This window comes from Euphorbia lathyris, chromosome 10 (assembly GCF_963576675.1).
Source record: "Euphorbia lathyris chromosome 10, ddEupLath1.1, whole genome shotgun sequence".
Classification (NCBI taxonomy): Eukaryota; Viridiplantae; Streptophyta; class Magnoliopsida; order Malpighiales; family Euphorbiaceae; genus Euphorbia; species Euphorbia lathyris.
In genome coordinates, this window is record NC_088919.1 from 26,717,208 (window position 1) to 26,741,098 (window position 23,891).

The 23,891-nt window shown below is 33.8% G+C and overlaps 1 long non-coding RNA gene across 7 annotated transcripts in view; it reads right to left on the reverse strand.

Moving 5' to 3' along the window:
• LOC136209064 (uncharacterized) overlaps positions 1-23,891 on the reverse strand; it is a 31,594-nt gene that overhangs the window by 3,521 nt on the left and 4,182 nt on the right. For 2 of the 7 annotated variants that reach the window (XR_010677383.1, XR_010677377.1), the window contains one exon: positions 22,247-23,589. This is a non-coding gene — a long non-coding RNA (uncharacterized lncRNA). The other 5 variants (XR_010677381.1, XR_010677380.1, XR_010677379.1 and 2 more) reach the window with 5 other exon arrangements.

The following is a 23,891-nucleotide window of genomic DNA, read 5'->3' on the forward strand; positions in this document are numbered from 1 at the left end:
GGATTTTGTATTTCTATCTCTCCCTCTTACCTTTTCCTTTTATATTTAATTGAAGCTTTTTCCATTATTCATATATGCCCATTGCTCTGATTGGTTTGTCTATTTACTGACCCCCATCTAATTTGGGATGGGGATGAAATTGATTGTATGAATATGTATGATTAGGGACCTAGGACCTTTGATTGATCAGTTTATGCATGCTTAATGCCTAGAAATTGTTAGGAACAGGATTTATGCTAGAATGAACATTGATAATGATCAACTAGCCTGTTTATGTATATAATGTGCTTAATGCATGTGACCCTGACATTAAATAGGATTATAGATAGATGAGAACCTGACCACGGAATCGTCTATACCGAATTTGTATTAACCTGACTTCGCTAGAGACCACTAGGAATAAGGCTTTGTGGCTGGGCTACGGCTTTAGCCTTAGTTGTCAATAAACCTAATGCTTTGCATGACTTAGGGTATATGCCTAATCAAGCCGTCACCCGAATGCATGTGAATAGGAAGGACGCATACTGATCACATTAGTCTATCACTTAGGACAATTACCTTCAATCATTGGTAAAACATAAATCTGAACTCCCTAAACCCATACATAGGATTTAATCAAAGGATTCCTCAGCCTAGATTGTGCCATCCGTTTATTCACCTACTACCCTGTCAATTGTTCACCTTATTTTGTTATGTTATTGTTTTAATTCAATTAGTTAATTATCAAAAACCCAAACTATCGTTCAACCCTCTAAACAATTAGATCACTCTAGGTAGATTTACTAATTATAACAAATAGTCTTTGTGGTTCGATCTCGTGCTTACCACAATATTACTTGTTGCGATAAAATACACTTGTCCTATTAAATGTTATATATTTTACGAGCATCAAGTTTTTGGCGCCGTTGCCGGGGACTATTTCGTTTATAATTAGATTAAATTTGCCGATAACTATTTTATTTATAATTAGATTAAATCTATAAATACCCGACAACACCACCATCAAGTTTTTGTTTGATGGCTGTTGCGGGTACTATTTCGATTATAATCTGTGTAAATTGAATAGGTTGAAATAATGGTTTAGATTTGCATATATATATATATATATAAAAAATTTCTCGTGTTGCCTCGTCGAGCCAATGTTCATCTCGACGAGACGCACCCGGGAAAAAAAATTTAAATTAAAAAAAAAAATTCACGTGTCGTCTCGTCGAGACACTGTTCATCTCGATGAGACGCACCCGAAAAAAAAATTAAACGTTTTTTCTTTTTCTTTTCTTTTGATTTCTCTATTTGTTTTCTTTTTTTTTCTATTGACAGAACCCTCTAATCGGAATACTCACCGACGCCAGATTGATTTTCAGGACTGCAGCTTGGATTTGAAAATTTAGCATCAGAAATTCGGGGTTGGATTAACAGCCACCCCTGAGGGAGTTTTTCTATCCTATTTTTTTTTCTGCACTTTATGTTTTGCTTTTATGTAATGATGGAAGTAAATACATGTTGTAAGTGTTGGGAGGAGATACTAGGATATGATGATTTTTTATTCTGCCTTTTGCATGTTTTTAATTTTTTGTTTTTAAATTTTTCTATATTAGGTTGCACGTTTTTGTTTTAATTTTAGGATTTCATGCTTTCTGTTTTTGTTTGCTTTTTATTTTGATTCTAGGAATAAAAAGAATCCTAGGCAGTTGAATTTGATACATTTAGCTATCCCGCAATACAGTTGACAATGCGCTTAAAAATTTGCAGATTCTAAATGAAATTTATGCATGCGAAAAATCTTGAACAACGTTTGAGTCTCCAAAGAGTATTATTTGCCTAAAATTGACATGGAACGGAACGTTAGTTGAGACTAGGATTGATACAAATAACCCTTCAATTGTGAGTTAGAGCCGTAAAGATCAATATTTTAGACTCATGCTTAGGAACAATTGATCTTTTAGGTGTGGGATTACATTTATTGTCTTTGTGCTCATAGGAATTGCATCCAATACTGGTTGAATTTTGTGTTTTTATTAAACTTGAAATGATTAGGCAACCTAGGTATAGCCCTTTGTGAAATTTAGCTTATTTCTTTGTTTAGCCAAAATCCATTAACAAATCCACTAGATAAGCCCATTTTGAGCCTATATTTCCCCTTTTCTTTGATCAACCCTGTTACACACCTTAGCCTTCTTAAATATCCTTTCTCACCCAAGTTAATTGACTCAATTTAGTCTTGATAAATCCTTAGACACACACATCCTTCAAATTCCTGCTAGCAATCATTAAAAGGTTGTAATTTTAATAGAAAAAGCAACTTGTGCCCAATGAATTTCCCTCTTTTTCCCCTCTATTAAAAAAATAAAAAATAAAAAAATAAATAGAGGAAAGGATAAAAGATGTGTTTATACCATAGTTGCTTCCCGAATTCATAAAAACAACCTTGAGGTTCAACCTTCATATACTTAGCAGATAACGTGTCCCTTTTGGATTCTAACTTGCTTGAGGACAATCAAGATTTAAGTGTTGGAAGGTGGTTGATAGCTCCCCAATGCTGAAAATGTGTCCTTTTTGTAAAAATTTTAACTATTTGAGTCATTAACTTTTTGCCTATAAATTCCCTTTTTCTTACCTTAACCTTTAGCCCACGTTACAACCCTTAAAGACCTATGATTTTGTTTAATTTTAATGCATTAATTTTGACCGGATGGATGATGCAATCCCAACGTGACCACTTTGTGCAATAAAATGTAGAGCATTTCCAAAAAAAAAAAATTTACACCCAAACACTTGAGCGTTAGAGTAACCACTTGTGAGCTATCAATTTTAGTCATTTTCTTTCGTTTTCATGAAGTGTTGATCGATAAAACCAAATATAATCAGTTTTGTAGACTCGTGTGAGGTTTATTATGTTTTTAATTGCAAAATGAGTAGTCTGAACTGTTGTGGATAATATAAAGTGCAGTAGATTCTTGTTTTTGTAAGGGAGCTATTTGTTGATTTTTCTCTGTTTTGAATTCTATCTTGCTTGGGGACAAGCAAGATTCAAGTGTGGGGATGTTGATAGCTCCCATTTGTATAGGGTTTTTAGGATCATTTTAGCTCGTTTTTGCTTTATTTCCTTTTAATTTTATTATTGTTTTGTTATCTTTTAGTTAAAATTAGTAATTTCCGTTATTTTTGGCATTTTCTGTGTTTTCAGGTGTTTTTAGGCCTATTTGAGCATTTCCGAACTAGACCCAAACCTATTAGAGCATTTTTGGATTATTCAGGGACCGTTAGAGCACTTTTGGGATTCATCAGGGACCATTAGAGCACTTTTCGGAAGAACAAGGACCTAAACAGATAAAAGCCGGAGCAAAATTGCCCCAATTAGGACATGTCTCGTCGAGACACTACATGTCTCATCGAGACAGGCCCTCGTCTCGTCGAGACACTCCTTGTCTCGACGAGACGAGCGCCTTTCCCCCTTGCTGGAATGCGCGGATCGGGCCCTAAAAGCCCATTAAAACACTTTGTAATTTTCCTTTTTTACCCTTGAGGCACTAGGGTTTCCTCCCTAACTCTATAAATAGGGAGCTAATCCTAATCCTTGAGGGGGGATTAGCCATTCAATAAATCAGAGAGCCGCTAGGGCTTTCTCTCCTCCACTATGTAGGTTTATATTTTCGTTTAGATTAGATTTCCCGCTTTCTAGATTAGGTTTATTTCTGTTTTGTCTTTTCTTATTGAAGAACAATTGATGGGAGAAGCTCCTCATCTTGTATTTTTGTAATCAGAATCGACAAGTGTGTTTTGGATTTCTATCTCTCCCTCTTATCTTTTCCTTTTATATTTAATTGAAGCTTTTTCCATTATTCATATATGCCCATTGCTCTGATTGGTTTGTCTATGAACTGATCTCCATCTAATTTGGGATGAGGATGAAATTAATTGTATGAATATGTATGATTAGGGATCTAGGACCTTTGATTGATCAGTTTATGCATGCTTAATGCCTAGAAATTGTTAGGAACAAGATTTATGCTAGAATGAACATTGATAATGATCAACTAGTCTGTTTATGTATATAATGTGCTTAATGCCTGTGACCCTTACAATAAATAGGATTATAGATAGATGAGAACCTGATCACGGAATTGTCTATACCGAATTTGTATTAACCTGACTTCGCTAGAGACCACTAGGAATGAGGCTTTGTGGCTGGGCTACGGCTTTAGCCTTAGTTGTCAATAAACCTAATGCTTTGCATGACCTAGGGTATATGCCTAATCAAGCCGTCACCCGAATGCATGTGAATAGGAAGGACGAATACTGATCACATTAGTCTTTCACTTAGGACAATTACCTTCAATAATTGGTAAAACATAAATCTGAACTCCCTAAACCCATACATAGGATTTAATCAAAGGATTCCTCAGCCTAGATTGTGTCATCCATTAATTCACCTTCTACCCTGTCAATTGTTCACCTTATTTTGTTATGTTATTGTTTTAATTCAATTAGTTAATTATCAAAAACCCAAACTATCATTCAACGCTCTAAACAATTAGATCACTCTAGGTAGATTTACTAATTATAACAAATAGTTTTTGTGGTTCGATCTCATGTAGCATAATATTACTTGTTGTGATAGGATACACTTGACCTATTAAATGTTATATATTTTACGAGCATGAAGTTTTTGGCGCCGTTGCCGGGAACTATTTCGTTTATAATTAGATTAAATTTGTTGAAAACTATTTTATTTATAATTAGATGAAATATATAAATACCCGACAATACCACCATCAAGTTTTTGTTGGATGAATGTTGTCGGGTACTATTTCGATTATAATCTGTGTAAATTGAGTAGGTTGAAATAATGGTTTAGATTTGCATATATATAAAAAAAATTGGGTTTTTCGTGTCGTCTCGTCGAGACACATGTCTGTCTCGACGAGATGTAAAAAAAATTTAATTTAAAAAAAAACAATTTTCTGTGTCGCCTCGTCGAGACACTGTTCATCTCGATGAGACGCACCCGAAAAAAAACATTTCTTTCTTTTTCTTTTCTTTTGATTTCTCTATTCTTATGTTTGTTTTCTTTTTTTTTTCTATTGGCAGAACCCTCTAATCGGAATACTCACTGACGCCGGATTGATTTTGAGGACTGCAGCTTGGATTTGAAAATTTAGCATCGAAAATTCGGGGTTGGATTGACAGCCACCCCTGAGGGAGTTTTTTTATCCTATTTCGTTTCTGCACTTTATGTTTTGCTTTTATGTAATGATGGAAGTAAATGCATGTTGTAAGTATTGGGAGGAGATACTAGGATATGATGATTTTTTATTCTGCCTTTTGCATGTTTTTAATTTTGTTTTTAAATTTTTCTATATTAGGTTGCACGTTTTTGTTTTAATTTTAGGATTTCATGCTTTCTGTTTTTGTTTGCTTTTTATTTTGATTCTAGGAATAAAAAGAATCCTAGGCAGTTGAATTTGATACATTTAGCTATCCCGCAATACAGTTGACAATGCGCTTAAAAATTTGCACATTCTAAATGAAATTTATGCATGAGAAAAATCTTGAACAACGTTTGAGTCTCCAAAGAGTATTATTTGCCTAAAATTGACATGGAACAGAACGTTAGTTGAGGCTAGGATTGATACAAATAACCCTTCAATTGTGAGTTAGAGTCGTAAAGATCAATATTTTAGACTCATGATTAGGAACAATTGATCTCTTAGGTGTGGGATTACATTTATTGTCTTTGTGCTCATAGGAATTGCATCCAATACTGGTTGAATTTTATGTTTTTATTAAACTTTAAATGATTTTTCTTGGCGCAACGGTAAAACGTTGTTGCCGTGTGACCAGAGGTCACGGGTTCGAGTCTTAGGAGCGGCCTCTTGCCAATTAAATTGGCAAGGGAAGGCTTGCCCCCAATACACCCTTGTGGTGGGACCCCTCCCCGGACCCTCGCTCAGCGGGGACGCGTAATGCGACCGGGCCGCCCTTTTATTAAACTTTAAATGATTAGGCAACCTAGGTATAGCCCTTTGTGAAATTTAGCATATTTCTTTGTTTAGCCAAGATCCCTTAACAATCCACTAGATAAGCCCCTTTGAGCCTATATTTCCCCTTTTCTTTGATTATCCCTGTTACACACCTTAGCCTTCTTAAATATCCTTTCTCACCCAAGTTAATTGATTCAATTTAGTCTTGATAAATCCTTAGACACACACATCCTTCAAATTCCTGCTAGCAATCATTAAAATGTTGTAATTTTAATAGAAAAAGCAACCTGTGACCAATGAATTTCCCTCTTTTTCCCCTCTATTAAAAAAAAGAAAAGAAATAAATAGAGGAAAGGATAAAAGATGTGTTTATACCATAGTTGCTTCCCAAATTCACAAAAACAAACTTGAGGTTCAACCTTCATATACTTAGCAGATAATGTGTCCCTTTTGAATTCTGACTTGCTTGAGGACAAGCAAGATCTAAGTGTGGGGAGGTGGTTGATAGCTCCCCAATGCTGAAAATGTGTCCTTTTTGCAAAAAATTTAACTATTTGAGTCATTAACTTTTTGCCTATAAATTCCCTTTTTCCTACCCTAACCTTTAGCCCACGTTACAACTCTTAAAGACCTATAATTTTGTTTAATTTTAATGCATTAATTTTGACCGGATGGATGATGCAATCCCAACGTGACCACTTTGTGCAATAAAATGTAGAGCGTTTCCAAAATTTTTTTTACACCCAAACACTTGCGCGTTAGAGTGACCACTTGTGAGCTATCAATTTTAGTCATTTTCTTTCGTTTTCATGAAGTGTTGATCGATAAAACCAAATTAATCAGTTTTGGAGACTCGTGTGAGGTTTATTATGTTTTTAATTGCAAAATGAGTAGTCTGAACTGTTGTGGATAATATAAAGTGCAGTAGATTCTTGTTTTTGTAAGGGAGCTATATGTTGATTTTTCTCTGTTTTGAATTCTATCTTGTTTGGGGACAAGCAAGATTCAAGTGTGGGGATGTTGATAGCTCCCATTTGTATAGGGTTTTTAGGATCATTTTAGCTCGTTTTTGCTTTATTTCCTTTTAATTTTATTATCGTTTTGTTATCTTTTAGTTAAAATTAGTAATTTCCATTATTTTTGGCATTTTCTGTGTTTTCAGGTGTTTTAGGCCTATTTGAGCATTTCCGAACCAGACCCGAGCCTATTGGAGCATTTTCATATTATTCAAGGACCGTCAGAGCACTTTTAGGATTCATCAGGGACCATTAGAGCACTTTTCGGAAGCCCAATGACCTAAACAGATAAAAGTCGGAGCAAAATTGCCCCATTTAGGACCTGTCTCATTGAGACACTACATGTCTCATCCAGAAAGGCCCTTGTCTCGTCGAGACACTCCTTGTCTCGACGAGACGAGGCGGGGAAAGGCGCACCAGCGCCTCCCCCCTTGCTGGAATGCGCGGATCGGGCCCTAAAAGCCCATTAAAACACTTTGTAATTTTCCTTTTTTACCCTTGAGGCATTAGGGTTTCCTCCCTAACTCTATAAATAGGGAGTTAATCCTAATCCTTGAGGGGGGATTAGCCATTCAATAAATCAGAGAGCCGCTAGGGCTTTCTCTCCTCCACTATGTAGGTTTATATTTCCGTTTAGATTAGATTTCCTACTTTCCAGATTAGGTTTATTTTTGTTTTGTCTTTTCTTATTGAAGAACAATTGATGGAAGAAGCTCATCATCTTCTATATTTGTAATCAGAATCGACTAGCGGGTTTTGGATTTCTATCTCTCCCTCTTATCTTTTCCTTTTATATTTAATTGAAGCTTTTTCCATTATTCATATATACTCATTGCTCTGATTGGTTTGTCTATGAACTGATCCCCATCCAATTTGGGATGGGGATGAAATTGATTGTATGAATATGTATGATTAGGGATCTAGGACCTTTGATTGATCAGTTTAGGCATGCTTAATGCCTAGAAATTGTTAGAAATAGGATTTATGCTAGAATGAACATTGATAATGATCAACTAGCCTGTTTATGTATATAATGTGCTTAATGCATGTGAACCTGACATTAAATAGGATTATAGATAGATGAGAACCTGACCATAGAATCGTCTATACCGAATTTGTATTAACCTGACTTCGCTAGAGACCACTAGGAATGAGGCTTTGTGGCTGGGCTACGGCTTTAGCCTTAGTTGTCAATAAACCTAATGCTTTGCATGACCTAGGGTATATGCCTAATCAAGCCGTCACTCGAATGCATGTGAATAGGAAGGACGAATACTGATCACATTAGTCTTTCACTTAGGTCAATTACCTTCAATCATTGGTAAAACATAAATCTGAACTCCCTAAACCCATACATAGGATTTAATCAAAGTATTCCTCAGCCTAGATTGTGCCATCCATTAATTCACCTTCTACCCTGTCAATTGTTCACCTTAGTTTGTTATGTTATTGTTTTAATTCAATTAGTTAATTATCAAAAACCCAAACTATCATTCAACCCTCTAAACAATTAGATCACTCTAGGTAGATTTCCTAGTTATAACAAATAGTCTTTGTGGTTCGATCTCGTGCTTAGCACAATATTACTTGTTGCGATATGATACACTTGTCCTATTAAATGCTATATATTTTACGAGCATCACATAATACTGTTGAGACTTGCATGTAATAATGTCTTCTATTGTGAACAGAGAGTTGATCTTATAAGCTTTAGGTATTCAGATATCTAGGCAGTTACGTTGATCCGGTGAAGGAGTTCATTAGGATTGGGGTACCCGACTTGAGATAACAAGATGGATGGATTTATCTAATATCACATGTTTCATCTTAAATGGTATTAGTAGGTATAAGTAATCCTCGGACTCAAATAAATATTAATTAATGATTCTGGATTATGGAGTGTGATGATTTGACTATGTGCGAGCACGACCACTACATGGGGGACTCTAAGGTGTGTGAGAACATGCGTTGGGTATCACATAAAGTAATTACAAGATAGTTAATGTTAGATTGAGCATTCAGCACTCCTGATAATGGGAGATATATCCATGGCCTCTTGTGGAGAATTAACTGGAAATCCTTGCAAGGTTATATGGTTAAGAGTAGAAATGGAGATTTGATTTAACCTATCTATTCAGAGTTAATTCTACCTGGACAAGTAAAACAGATGTCTCATTATATGTAACTTGACACATTGGATAGTTACAGATTCGTCTAAGGATATAATTGATAAATGATCGAATTATATTGGACCTAATATAGAAAGGTAAATGTTGGAATCAACCGACTTCTTATCGCTCTAGGGGAATGTGACAATTCTGCCAATAACAGTCTGTGCACTCATTCTGTTATATGTTTAGTTTAAATTGGTTTGGTTAAATTAATTTAAATAAACATATACGGCTAGCTGCGGTAAGAATCTAATGGGTCACACATAGAATTAAGACCGAAGGATGTAATGGTAATTTTGAGAGGGAGGACTATCATGGGACGAAATTTATATAGGGGAATTAAGTTGGATTAATTAATTAAATTAGACGGTTATAATTAGATTATATTTGTGGTTAGATTAATTAAAGGATAATGTTAATTAGATAGTATAATGTGATTATATGTCTAAATTATTATCCTAACTTAATTAAGAATTCTAATGGGATTAGAATTAGAATTATTAATTATATTTGTATTAGATATAGATAATATTAATCAATCATTTTTATTATCTAATTAGAAAACCTAATGAGATTAGAAATCTAATTACCTAAACCTAATGGGATTAGGGTTAAGAAAATAAAAGGCTATAAATACCCCTCCCTCCCCTATGCATAATTCGGCTAACCAAATTCCAAGAGAGAAAAATTATTTTCGTCCCTCATTCGATAAATTTCTTCACCTGTTCCATTGATTTCTTAGTTCGTGTGGATACCGTTAGAGACAATCTACACTTGGTTGCTTTATTGGTTGATTACTAACGTTTCAGTTTTGTTTTTGTTTGTGCTCGTGATTGACGGTGATATCCTCATGGGAACTTTGTTTGCAACGGTACATAGTTTGTCAACCAAGATACACATGTTTAATCCCTCTTTATATGAAATAACGATTAACAGATCTTGATAAAAGAGAAATAGATAAAATTTTATAATCTTGATGTGCTTATGCTTGTCTATTTTCCTTCAAGTCTACTAAGTGCCAAGTTTTATTTGACTCTAGTGAGTTAATTGCATTATTGATGCCTTTTTGCCATAAATCAGCATCTAAGGAGGTTAATGTTTCTTGAAGGGTAAGTGGATCCTTCTTTACTGTGAATGCATAAAAGTTAGGACCAAAGTCTTTAGAGACTTTAGGTCTCTTACTCCTTATATGTTCAGATTCCTCACTCTCTTCATGCTCTATAGGTATAACGACATGCATGTTGTTAGATGATGTACCCCCACTATTTCTCAATTTGAAAGGAAATCTATCTTCATAAAAGTTAGCATCATTTGATTCCAAAATAACATTGTTGGGGTTTAGTGTCCTATAGTCAATTGTTCTAGGATATAAACCAGCTGTAAATGAATTATTCTTTATATTATTTGTTTTAATAAGATATGGTTTTCAAACTATATAAAGGCAATTACTTTTAAGAACTAAATAAGTCTAAATAAAAGGAAATCCCTAAGTTTATTTAAAGTGATTATAAAGTGTTCATACAAGCATGAAGTGAGACAAAACATTATAATAAACTAATAAACATAAAACCATCCCAAGTCAAGTAATATGTTTTGAATAAGGATTGACATAATACTGTAGAGACTTGCATGTAACAATGTTTTCTGTCGAGACAGAGAGCTGATCTCACAAGCTTCAGATATGTAGATATCTGGACAGTTACATGGATCTAGTGAAAGAGTTTATTAGGATCGGGGACCCGACTTGAGATAACAGGATGGATGGATTTATCATTTGTCACATGTTCATCACATTGGCACTAATAGGTATAAGTAATCCTCAGACTCAAAGGAATGTTAATTAGTGATTCTGGATTATGGAATGTGATGTTTTGACTATGTTCAAACACGGTCCATAACAAAGATGACTCTGGGGTGTGTGTGGGCAGGCGTTGGGCATCACAGGAAGTAATTGCAGGATAGTTAACATTGGATTGAGCATTTGTCACTCCTGATAAATTGGAGATACTGATAAGCCCAAAATATACCCAAAATATCATTAATAATTACGTTAGTTTTCTATGGTGCAAGGTACTTAATTATTTGGTAAAATGAAAAAATGAGCTAAAACGGAGCAAAAACGAGAGGAAAATCGCATTTACGAGCTAAAAGGACGTGCAAATTCAGACGACCGATACGAGGAGTTGGAAAGCAGTCGAGAACGGGAACAAAAACCCGTTTCGCGACCGAGATTCCCAATATCTCGGTCGTGACATACTCACTTCAGCATCGAAAATACACTTTCGTTCAGCAAACTCCTTCAGGCCCATGTCGCGACTGAGATTCCAGAATCTCGGTAGCAGTAGCGAAGTTTTCAGCACTGATTTCACATGTTTTAATTCCAAACAACGTGACTGTTCGTCCAGATAGAAGCGACTATTCACCAAAAGATACGACCCTTCAAACACACCTTTTGGAACATTATAAATAGATGTAGAAATTGAGAATTCATGTTGTTGAAGTTGGTTTAGATTGTTGTTCTAATTTATGTTAGTTTTGTTACACAAACTTGTTATAAAGTTACAAGTTGTGTAAATAGTTTGAGATACAATATGTAGTTCTTATAGTTTAGAGTTCGAGTATTGTTCGAAGATGAGTTTACACTCTGATAGTGGATTCATCTATCTCTATTTTGAGGATTCAGTGAGAAGAATTAGCGGCTGAAGCGCCCCAGGGTCTGACAAGCCTACGAAGTTTGAGGAAAGGATTGACAACCCGGAACTCAAATTATTTAAAATGCTATCCAAGTTTCTTCTTCTATGTTAACTTGATTCGATTCATAATAAATTAATAAGATATCTTTTCAATGCGATTTATTTCTACTGTTGTTATTTTCGAGTCCGATATATTCTCTAAAGTAATAAACCGATGTTTTCAATAAAAACCTTTTTACACAAATTATATTTCAATGGAAACTTTGTTGAACACTTAAAAGAATTAGGATTTATGGTTGATATGATCGATAGCTCGGCTTATCAAACATTGAACACCAATTTGATTAAGGTAGCAATCTGTTCTGGCCGTAGAAAGATTGTTTGCAGTTCGAAGCCCAGTAATTGAATTAATCGATAAATTGTTACATCTTAATAATCTTATCAAACTTATAAGTTGCTTTCTTGCTTTGTGTATACAAGTCTTGAATTCTACTTGTTCCTAAACATAATTTCTGCATTTGTAATCCAAACTATTGACAGAATTAGATTCTGAATCACAACTATTTATTCCATTTTAAACCATTAACAATTTCCTATAAACCTTGAGAAAACGAATGTAATCAAGACAATATATCAAATTATCATACGTTCCCTGTGGGATCGATATTTTATTACTACAAGCGAAACCGTGCACTTGCGGAATTCGCCAAACAAGTTTTTGGCGCCATTACGGGGGAACAGTGTTGATAATTTGATTTTTATTGTTTTATTTTATTCCGAATCTTGGTTTATAATTTATATATTTATTTATTTTATAGTTTTTATTTATTTATTGAGGATGGTCATTAGGACTAAATCCTCGTTGTTATTTAACGTTTGTATTTAGATGTTTGCAGATAAACAGAAAAAGAAATCCAAGCTTTTTCAAAGATAAATTGGAGATTTGATCATCAGTACAAATTCACAGAAGGAGTCTACGGAAAAGAAATTCGGCTAGCAGATACATTATAGAAGAGAATGGAAATTTTTCAAGAAAATTGTATATCAGGTTTCGCAACTGCAGTACCAGGAACAAGACAGATGATTTTCCCAGGAAAAAAAATTTAACTCTTTCCAAACACCTTTAACTCTTTTCTATAAACTTAACCCTTCTCTTTGTAAAAAAATTATTCAATTCCTACATTAAACCCAAATAATTTCTTCTTTTATCATATCATTTCCTTAAATACCTACATCTATCTCTCTAAGAAACAACAGAATCATCACCAGTAAGTTTGGCGTCGGTTGATCGATATCTCTTCTCAGACAGATATATCAGCAAGTAAGAATGAGGAATACAGTCATTGAAGTTATCTTATCCGCCAGGAAGGAATTGCCTACTTTTACCATAGTTTCAACAGTTTCGGTTCATGTGCGTAGTTTTTGTTCGTGCACAGAACTAGAAGTTCGGGCATTCAACCAGAATCATTAGATCCCTAAAATTGAGAAAACGCTAAAAAAAATTTGCACAGTTGGGGATACAGTTTTACTTTTCAATTCCCGATTGTTTGTTTCCATGCAAGTTAAAACGGACGGGACCATTATTTAAAACCGGTCCAGTTAATTGATTTTGTCCATGATTTTGATTCTCCTTGAGGATTCTTAAGGATTATCACATTTTTAGTTTTTAGTTTTTCGTGTTTTAATTTTTACATTTCATAGTTAGTTCATTTTACACATTAGTCTTTAGTTTAGTTAGATTAACAATGATTTTTGATCATTGAAAGATACCAAAAAAATTTGTTATGTATCTTAATTATTTTTAATAAATTAGAACAAGTGTCTTTAGATTTAAAAAAAATTATTAAAGTTTCTGTTTGTATAGAGATTTAAAAAAAAAATCTACAGTGACTTTTGTTTGATGATTTTAAGTTTCTGCTCATGCAGAGATTATTAAAATCTCTATAGAGATTTTTATTTTTCAGCCTTAGAGTAAAATCTCCGCAGAGATTATTAAAATCTCAACTGAGATTCTTGTTTTAAAGTCTTTAGGAATTTCTGCTCATGCAGAGATTTTTAAAATCTCTACTGAGATTTTTAAAAATCTCTATAGAGATAAGGGATGGACTGGCGAAGCTCTCCATGCCAATTGGCAAGGGCGCGTCGCGATCGAGATTATTAATTCTCGATCGCGACACACATAGTTTTCAGAGACGAAAATCATTTTCTTTCCTTTTTCTTAAGCATTAATTTCGAATTTTAATTTTAATTTTTCACCAAAAGACACTTTTTCAATTTTTAATAGTCATGATTTTTTGGTTTGAACTTTCCAAATTAAAAGCTTGACCTATTTTAATTTTAATTCTCAGAATTTCTGAAGTCTCTATTTTTATTAATCAGTTTTAAAACACCAAAAATTCTTTCAATTAATGAAGACAAAGATTAGATTTGTTTTGTTGTGTTTAGAATGTTCTGTAAATATGTTTCTATATTTTAGTTTGCATATATTAAATTTTTGTGGTTGTGTATATATGTTCCAATGTTCATAAACTCATATATTTTATTCATTTTAGTTTAGGGAAAGCCCTTAAGGCTAACCTTTAATTTAATTTTTAGTTTTGTTTTTGAGTTTTTACAGATTTAAAATATCATTACAGGAACATTAGTGCAAGAAGAAATAATTTTTATAAGTTGAAAATGTAAAAATACAAGTTTTTGGCCTACAACACGAAAATCTCTGTAGAGATTTCCAAAATCTCTAGACGACCAGCAAGCAGGCAAGCCAGGAAGAAAAGAACTCCCCTCTACCTAGTGCGTGTCGTGACCGAGATTTTGAGAATCTCTGTCGCGACTTTCTGTTTTTCAGCCGAAAATTGCTTAAAATTTCACTTTTTCCCTTATTCTTTTCTGTTTAAAACACATTTTCTTTTTCCACATCATATCACCTTTCATTTATATCAATTTTTCACCTACCCAACACACTTCTTTTTCCATAAAATATTTTTTATTTTTCTCCACCTTTTTACTCTTTTCCCAAACACAAACTCCATAATCTAGCTCTCCATTTTTCTATCTTTTTCACAATTTTTCTATTTTTCTCTCTTAAAGTTCGAAATTTTATACATCATGCCTAGATATAACAAGGTTTCCTCTACCTCTAACAATCATTTGCATGTTGAATATGGATCCATTCGACATTACTTCAAATGAGGAAGGGAAGTGGTGCAAGCATTTTTATGGGCATAACGCATAGTGAAGCAGACATTATTGACTTTTTGGTTACTCTTTCCTATGCTAAAAAAGAATAAGAGGATTACATTTTGGAATTTGGGTACAATTTATGAAGTTGGGGTGAGGAGATGAATATTTGGTTTGGCTTTCCTACACAAAATTTTTGTGATAAGCCTAAACAATTTTCAAACCAATCCGGTCTGGACATGTTTGACGAATTTGGATGGATTTAATCCCAAGAACACTTCTAGCAAGCTCATTAAGGATAATTGTATTCTCTATTTTCATATATTTTTATTCTATTTTCTTTTTGGGCGTGTTGATGGGTAGAAGGTTCGAAGCCAATGTTTGTTTGTCATAGATTGCATTTTTAAATGGATTGGTGGTAGATAACGTTGGAAAACTTTTTGACAATTTAAACTGTATCTCCGTTTCAACCAATAAGCAAGTACATATGGGTACTTTGATTATGTGTATTGTTTTGGATGTTACTTGTAGTTTGGAGCAGTTTCAATCACTTCCTAATGACGATTATGAAGGAAAATAGGCTAACGTATAGCAGCGGAAATATAAAAATTTTAACCTATTTCCATTAACCCCAAGATCCGTTAATCGTTATTTCATATAAAGAGGGATAAAAGAAATACCTTTTAAAAGTTCTATCTACCGTTGCAAACGAAGTGCCCACAACTCTTACTTCGAGTTCCCGAGCACAAAACAAAACAATGGAAGATCAAGTTAGAATCAACCGTTTATAACAACCAAAGTAGACTGTCTCTAATTAATCAACACAAGATCAAGGATAAAGAGAAAGAGATGAAAATCAATTGAACGGAAGGAAGCGGTAGAAAATCTCGTTCTCGAGCAAGGGGGGTCGAAATTCTCTCTCTTGAATTGCTTAGGGTTTTTCGAAAAATAGCATATGGAGGGTATTTATAATCTCTTGTATCTAATCCCTAGTTAGATAGAATTAGGTTATTGAATAAGAATTTAATTCGGAATAGAATTCCTAATTATTATCTATTAATATATCTAAATATAAAAGATAATAATAACAACCTTATTGGATAATAATAGGAGTAATTTAATCTAATTAAAACTCCTAATTTATTTATCCTTTAATTAATTTAATTCATAAATCCTAATCTAATTAGGATTGATAAAATCAAACTAATTATTTATGTATTAATATACATAAATCGCCCCCCTAGTAATTAGGCCTTATTGGGCTCAGTTGGGCTTCCGTCAATTAATTAACATTTGCCTCTCTTTTGGGTTCCAAGTCTTATGTATGACCCATTAGGTTCTTATTGCTTCTAGCCGTATGCAACTATTAAATTAATTTTCAAAGAATTATATTTAATCTTTGCATAATGGAATGATGTACAAAGTATGTGATTAGCAAGTCCGTAATCATTCCCCCAGAGCTATATGAAGATAGGTTGATTCTGTCGCTGACCTTTTCGTATTAGTTACGGTATAATTCGATCTTTTATCAACTACGTCCTTGAACTAAATCTTATGACTATGGATAATGTCAAGTCACATATAGCGAGACGTTCGTTTTACTTGTACAGGTCGAGTCAACTCCAATTAGATAGGTTAAGAGAAATCTGCATTTCAATCTTAAGCTATCACCTTGCAAGGATTTAGAGTCAAGTCTTCCACAAGCGATCCATGGACATATCTCCCATTTATCGGGAGTGATAAATGCTCACCAATGTATAACTATCCGGTAATTACTTCCTGTGATACCCAACGTCTGCTGTTCACACCCCAGAGCCATCTCTGTTAAGGATCGTGTTACAACAGGATCAAAGCGTCACATTCCGTAATACAGAATGACCAATTAACATTCCTTTGAGTCTGAGGATTATTTATACCTATTAATACCAATGAGATGAACAGGTGACAATGATGAATCTACCCATCCTGTTATCTCAAGTCGGGTCCCCAATCCTAATGAACTTCTTTTCATCGGATCCATGTAACTGTCCAGATATCTGTATATATGAAGCTTGTGAGATCAGCTTTCTGTCGGGACAGAAGACATTGTTACATGCAAGTCTCAACAGTGATATGTCAATCCTAAACATATTACTTGACTTGGGGTGGTTTTAAGTTTATTAGTTTATTATAAAGTTTCGTCTCACTTCATGCTTGTATGAACACTTTATAATCACTTTAAACAAACTTACGGATTTCCTTTTATTAGACTTTATTTAGTTCTTAAAAGGGATTGCCTTTATATAGTTATAAAACATATATCTCATTAAAACAAACGATATAAAGAACACTTCATTTACATTAAGTTTGTATCCTAGAACAATTGTCTATAGGACACTAAACCCCAACAGATTATTTTCCGATGTTGGTACTTCGAGTTCACATGGGCAAGGTATTCAAGAGGAGGAAAATGAGGAAGCAGATGTTGGTGAGGATGAGGAAAGGCACGAAGATGAGGCACCATGTGAGGACGTCGGGGCTAATGTAGATGAAGTTGTGGGTTGGCAACGAGTTTTGGATCAAGTATACAGATATTGGCGCATTCCCGCAATAAGCAAACAACAAGTTTTTGGCACAAATAAATGCCAACAATAGACATATAAACTTAAGCTTCGATGAGGTAGATGAACACATCAATAATTTGCAGAAGGAACATAAATCCACTCGTCGACGGTCATTATCATATTTCCGCCGCCTAGGAGTCGAGTCGACGCGGTCTCCATATTTTTACTTACAAATTCTCCTTCACATTTAGATTTTATCTTTCCTTACTTTTTAGTCCATTTCTATTTTTATTTTTCATATTTTATAAATTGTTCTAGGATATAAACCAGCTGTAAATGAATTGTTCTTTATATCATTTGTTTTAATAAGATATGGTTTTCAAACTATATAAAGGCAATTACTTTTAAGAACTAAATAAGTCTAAATAAAAGGAAATCCCTAAGTTTATTTAAAGTGATTATAAAGTGTTCATACAAGCATGAAATGAGACAAAAAATTATAATAAACTAATAAACTTAAAACCACCTCAAGTCAAGTAACATGTTTTGAATAAGGATTGACATAATACTGTAGAGACTTGTATGTAACAATGTTTTCTGTCGAGAAAGATAGCTGATCTCACAAGCTTCAGATATGCAAATATCTGGACAGTTACATGGATCCAGTGAAGGAGTTCACTAGGATCGGGGACCCGATTTGAGATAACAGGATGGATGGATTTATCCTTTGTCACCTGTTCATCACATTTGTATAAATAGGTATAAGTAATCCTCAAACTTAAAGGAATGTTAATTAGTGATTCTGGATTATGGAATGTGATGCTTTGACTCTGTTCAAACATGATCCATAACATAGATGACTCTAGGGTGTGTGCAGGCAGGCGTTGGGTATCACAGGAAGTAATTGCATGATCATTAACATTGGATTGAGCATTTGTCACTCCTGATAAATGGGAGATACGTCCAAGGATCGCTTGTGGAAGACTTGACTCTAAATCCTTGCAAGGTGATGGCTTAAGACTTGAAATATAGATTTCACTTAACCTATCTATTTGGAGTTAACTCGGCCTGTAAAAGTAAAACGAACGTCTCGCTATATGTGACTTGACATAATCCATAGTCATAAGATTTTGTTCATGGATGTAGTTGATAAAGGATCGAATTATACTGTAACTAATACGGAAAGGTCAACGACGGAATCAACCTGTTTTCTTATAACTCTGGGGAAATGTTTACAGTTCTGTCTATCACAGTCCTCACACTCATTCTGTTATACAAAGATTAAATGTAATTTTGGGAAATTAATTTAATGGTTGTGTACGTCTAGTAGTAATAAGAACCTAATGGGTCACACATAAGACTTGGAACCAAAAAGAGAAATGGATACTAATTAATTGATGGAAGCCTAACTAAGTCCACTAAGACCCAAATAAAGGAAGGGGGCGAATTTGATGTGTATTAGACACATGAGGAATTAATTTAATTTTGACAATTTCAATTAGATTATAATTGTAGATTAAATTAATTATGGGATAAATTAATTAGAAGGTTTATTGTGATTAAATTACTTCTAGTTATTATCCTATTAAATAACTTAATATTATCTTATAATTAATATTTGGATATAATTATAGATAATAATAAATAAGAGTTTTATTCCAGATACAACTCTTAATTAGTAACCCAATTCTATCTAACTAGGGTTTAGATACAAGAGGTTATAAATACCCCCTCCCACTACATAATTCGGCCAACCTAGTCCATCTCGAGGAGAGAGAAATTTTGACCCCTACCATAGAGGATGATATTTCCACCGCTTGCTTCCATTCAATTGGTTTTATCTCTTTCTCTTTATCCTTGATCTTGTGCTGATTTGCTAGAGGCAATCTATTTTGATTGCTATTCATTGCTTGAGATTCTAACTTGTTTGATCTTGTGTTTTCGTTTGTGCTCATGAATTCGGAACTAGAGTTGAGGGCACTTCGCTAGCATAGTAGATAGTTCTTCTAAAAGGTATTTCCTTCTATCATTCCTTGTATGAAATAACGATTAACGGATCTTGGTTTAAGGAAATAGGTTAAAAAATTTATATTTCCGCTGCAAAACGTCTGCCTATTTCCCTTCAGTGATATCCGAGCCTGCGTTAAATCCGTTATTTCATATATGGAAATAAAAGGTTTTTCAATCAGATTGAATGAATATTTATTGTTAGGTTAATTAATAAAATTGTTCTGATTAATTAATCTAAAGATAAAAGAGTTTTGATTACCTCATAATTAAAATTGATTATGCAAAAGTTCCTGATTAATTTGGTTGATAATCATTATAACAAAGACTAATGGTTTTATGGCTAGATTAATAAAAGTTGTTTTAAAATCGTTTTAAATTATATATATATATATATATATATATATATTTATTTATATAAAAAAAAAGGGACAACAGTGATGCTCGCAAAATATATAGCAATTAATAGGACAAGTGTATCCTATCGCAACAAGTATCCTAATCAGTTTATTTAATCGGTAAATCTATCTATTTAGCAAGGTTGATAAGCAATTAGGTTGTAAACCAAGAAATTAAACTATTAACTAAGGAAAGCGGTAAACAGAACAAGCCACATGGTGGATTGTGATTTATGGTAGTTACAACCTAGAACGGGGAATTCATTGGTTAATTCCTAAGAATGGGTTTAAAGGGTTCAGGTTTAAGCTCTACTAATGATTGAAGGTAATTATCCTAACGTGAAGGACAAATGTGATCAATATTCGTCTATCCTATTCACATGCATTCTGGTGACGGCTTGATTAGGCATATACCCTAGGTCATGCAAAACATTAGGTCTTCTGACAATTAAGACTAAAGCCGTAGCCCAGTCACAAAGCCTCATTCCTAGTGGTCTCTAGCGAAGTCAGATTAACACAGATTCCATAAAGATGATTCCGTGGTCAGGTTTTCATCTATCTATAATCCTATCTAAGTCAGGTTCACATGCATTAAGCACATTATTTACATTAAACAGGCTAGTTGATCATCATCGATTCTCATTCTAGCATTAATCCTATTCCTGACATTAGCTAGGCATTAAGCATGCATAATCTGATCAAATCAAAAGCGAATACATTAAACCCTAACCCTAAACATACATAATCATTCAACCAATTTCATCCCCACCCTAGATTGGGGGGATTAGCTCATAAACAAACACTAGTACAAAAATGCTTACTTGTGTCGCACTTTTTCAGATTGTTGTGTCGCACTTTTGTGCGACACAACAGGGGTGCGACACAAGAACTTTGCATCGCTCTTGAGAGCGACACAAGCTACTCATCTGTTGTGTCGCACTTGTCATGCGCGCGATACAATAGAGCGATAACTCTTGTGACGCGCTTCTAGAGTGCGCGACACAACATATGATAATTCTTGTGACGCACTCCAAGAGTGTGCGACACAAGCTTCCCCATTAATCTGGTACACTTTGTATCGCTACTTCCTCACGCGCGACGCAAAATATTGATATTTTTTTAAAAAAAAATTTCCAGCATCTAGCATAAAATTTATAATCAAAATTTACTTGATTCTACATGATATTATAGAATATACACATAAAACTACAAGTAGCATTAAAATTATTATAATGATTTGGATTGAAGGGAGCTACTATACAATGCATCATTGCTCATTAAAAAAACATTCAAATAACTATATACGGTAACTAATTAATTCAATTTCTACAACTCAATGTCAATCAATAATACTATAATAATTTTGCATACATAGAAATGTAGAATGCTTCACAAATTCATGCAAATAGACTAGAAAAATTGAAATCCTTTCTCTATGTTGAAAACAGGAAATTGGTGGTGTAAACAAGTTTTGGCCACACATCCTAATAGTTCTCGATTCTCAAACTCAAAAATTTATGATCCCAGGTGCCAACATTCTAATCCTTTATATAGGAGTTCGTAAGGAAATTAGATAGAGATGATCTAATCAATGTTGTCCAAGTTCATGGCAATGAAATTAATTCACCAACGTTCTTGCTAGGCTGCTAATTTAATACTGAAAACACCACATTTCAGAATTGCAGATATGTTTCATAATACTGAGAAGCAACACAAGGGTCCTCAATACACAGAGATGAGAATAAACTCAATCAAAAAGACAAGGCTAGACTTACTTCTTGTGCCTGAGTAGGTGATGCAACCTTCCCTGTTCCAATTGCCCACACAGGCTCATAGGCCAGAACAACATCTGTCCAGTCCTTTACCCGCTCTGTCATCAAAGTAAAGTATAGAACTAATTTAAGAAATTTAAAAGCATTTTAAGATAATGGATATACTGATGCATAAGAAAACATTCAAATTACATCCTTATATATATATATATATATATATATATATATATATATATATATATTTGATAGACTTTTATATTATTCATATGCGTGAAAAAACTTGCAAAAGATTAACATAAAATATGTTAACTACCAACGCTGAAAAATACAATCAGAATGCTTACCAGCTATGGCTTTGATTTGTGCAGCAACAACATCCAAAGTAGACCCTGCTTCACGCTGCTCCAAAGTCTCACCAACGCAAGCTATAACTTTCAAACCTTTGGAAAGTGCATATGCAACTTTATCTCCAACAAACTAAAATGAAAATGCTTACATGATCAGAAACTAAGTAGGCAAGTGCAAATCTTGATTGATGAGCAAAAAGCAAGCACTTATGAAGAGGCACTCATCAGCATATCAAGTACTAGAACCTTTTAGGATAGCCTACTCATTTGACTCGCCCAAAATAAGTCTTCTTTCAGAGTGACCAAGGATAACCCAATGAATAATGAAAGGGATAATATACCAAAATAAGCATATGGTTTTCAGGGAAGTACCAATTTAGACTCAACGTACAAAATAGCACCAATATAGGCTTAACATTTAAAAAATGGTAAATAATTTATTAGTCCCCTAGTTTTTACCTAACACTGTTTAGTCCCCCTATTTTGAAAAACACATTATAAGGTCCCTAGCTTTTGCCAGTATTAACCCTTTGGTCCTTTTGTGTAGTTTTTTTAGACTTGTAATCGTTATATTTTAGCATAAACAGATATATATAAATAATAGAGTAACATGGTCAACTTGTATTGTACCGCAGTTGTCTTAAAAGCTAAGATATGTTCGGTTAAAAATCTAAAAAAAGGGGTAAAAGGACCACAAGGTTAATATTGGCAAAAGATAGGGACCTTAAAATGTGTTTTTCAAAATAGGGGGACTAAACAGTGTGTTAGGTAAAAACTAGGGGACTAATAAATTATTTACCCTTTAAAAAATAGTACCAATTTAGGCTTCGATAATGGAACGAGACACGTCTTTGATATTATTCCGTTAAGTTCTGTCAATTGTACGTAGTGGGAGAAATCAAAACTTAACGGAGTAATAGGAAGGAATAATGTGTCTAATCCGTTATCGAGGCCTAAATTGATACCTTTTTTAAACCTTAAACTTATATTGGTGCTATTTTGTACGTGGAGCCTAAATTGATACTTCCCAAAAAACCATAAACCTATTTTGTACCTTATCCCATACTGAAACAAGTCCTTTACTAAAATAAAGAAAGCCATTATTTAGGAGGCTGAAAAGAATACAAAAAAAAGTCCGCTTTAACTGGCTGATTGAAAGAAAAAAAAAAAGAAATTTGAAATTATTCAGCATAATCGAGTGTTGCATGGTGGGAAAAAAATCTGCTGTCCCTTACATGGTGTCTCCTTCCCTGTCCCCCAATCAATTAATTACATGTGTTAAATTTATCCTAATCAGAATTTAGACTTATTAAAACTCTTAACCAAAATTAACTCTAGTTAACTATGCTTCTAAACCAAATTTAACGATGCACGATCTCTGTCTATCGCTGGAGCCTTCTTCTTCTTCTGATTGTTTGAATTCTGCAAACACCATTTTGCTTTGATTGAAAACAAAGACGTATGCCATTTTTCATCTGCTCCTAAAATCAATAATTCGGAAGAGAAAAAGAAAGAAATTAGAAGAGAAAGACCTAATCCTGAATTTTCATGATTGTTTTATTCATTGTTGAACCTTCAATATATAAATAAGAGAATTAATTAGAAGTCACTTATGCAAGACAATATATGTTCATACACGAATATGTTCAGGTAATTTACAAATTTAAAGCACAAATACAACACCTGAAACCAAATTCTATATATTTGTAATTTACCGCAAAAGTTAAACCAAAGCTCAAATACAAACACACACAATTTACTCCAATTCCCTAAAGCAATCTCA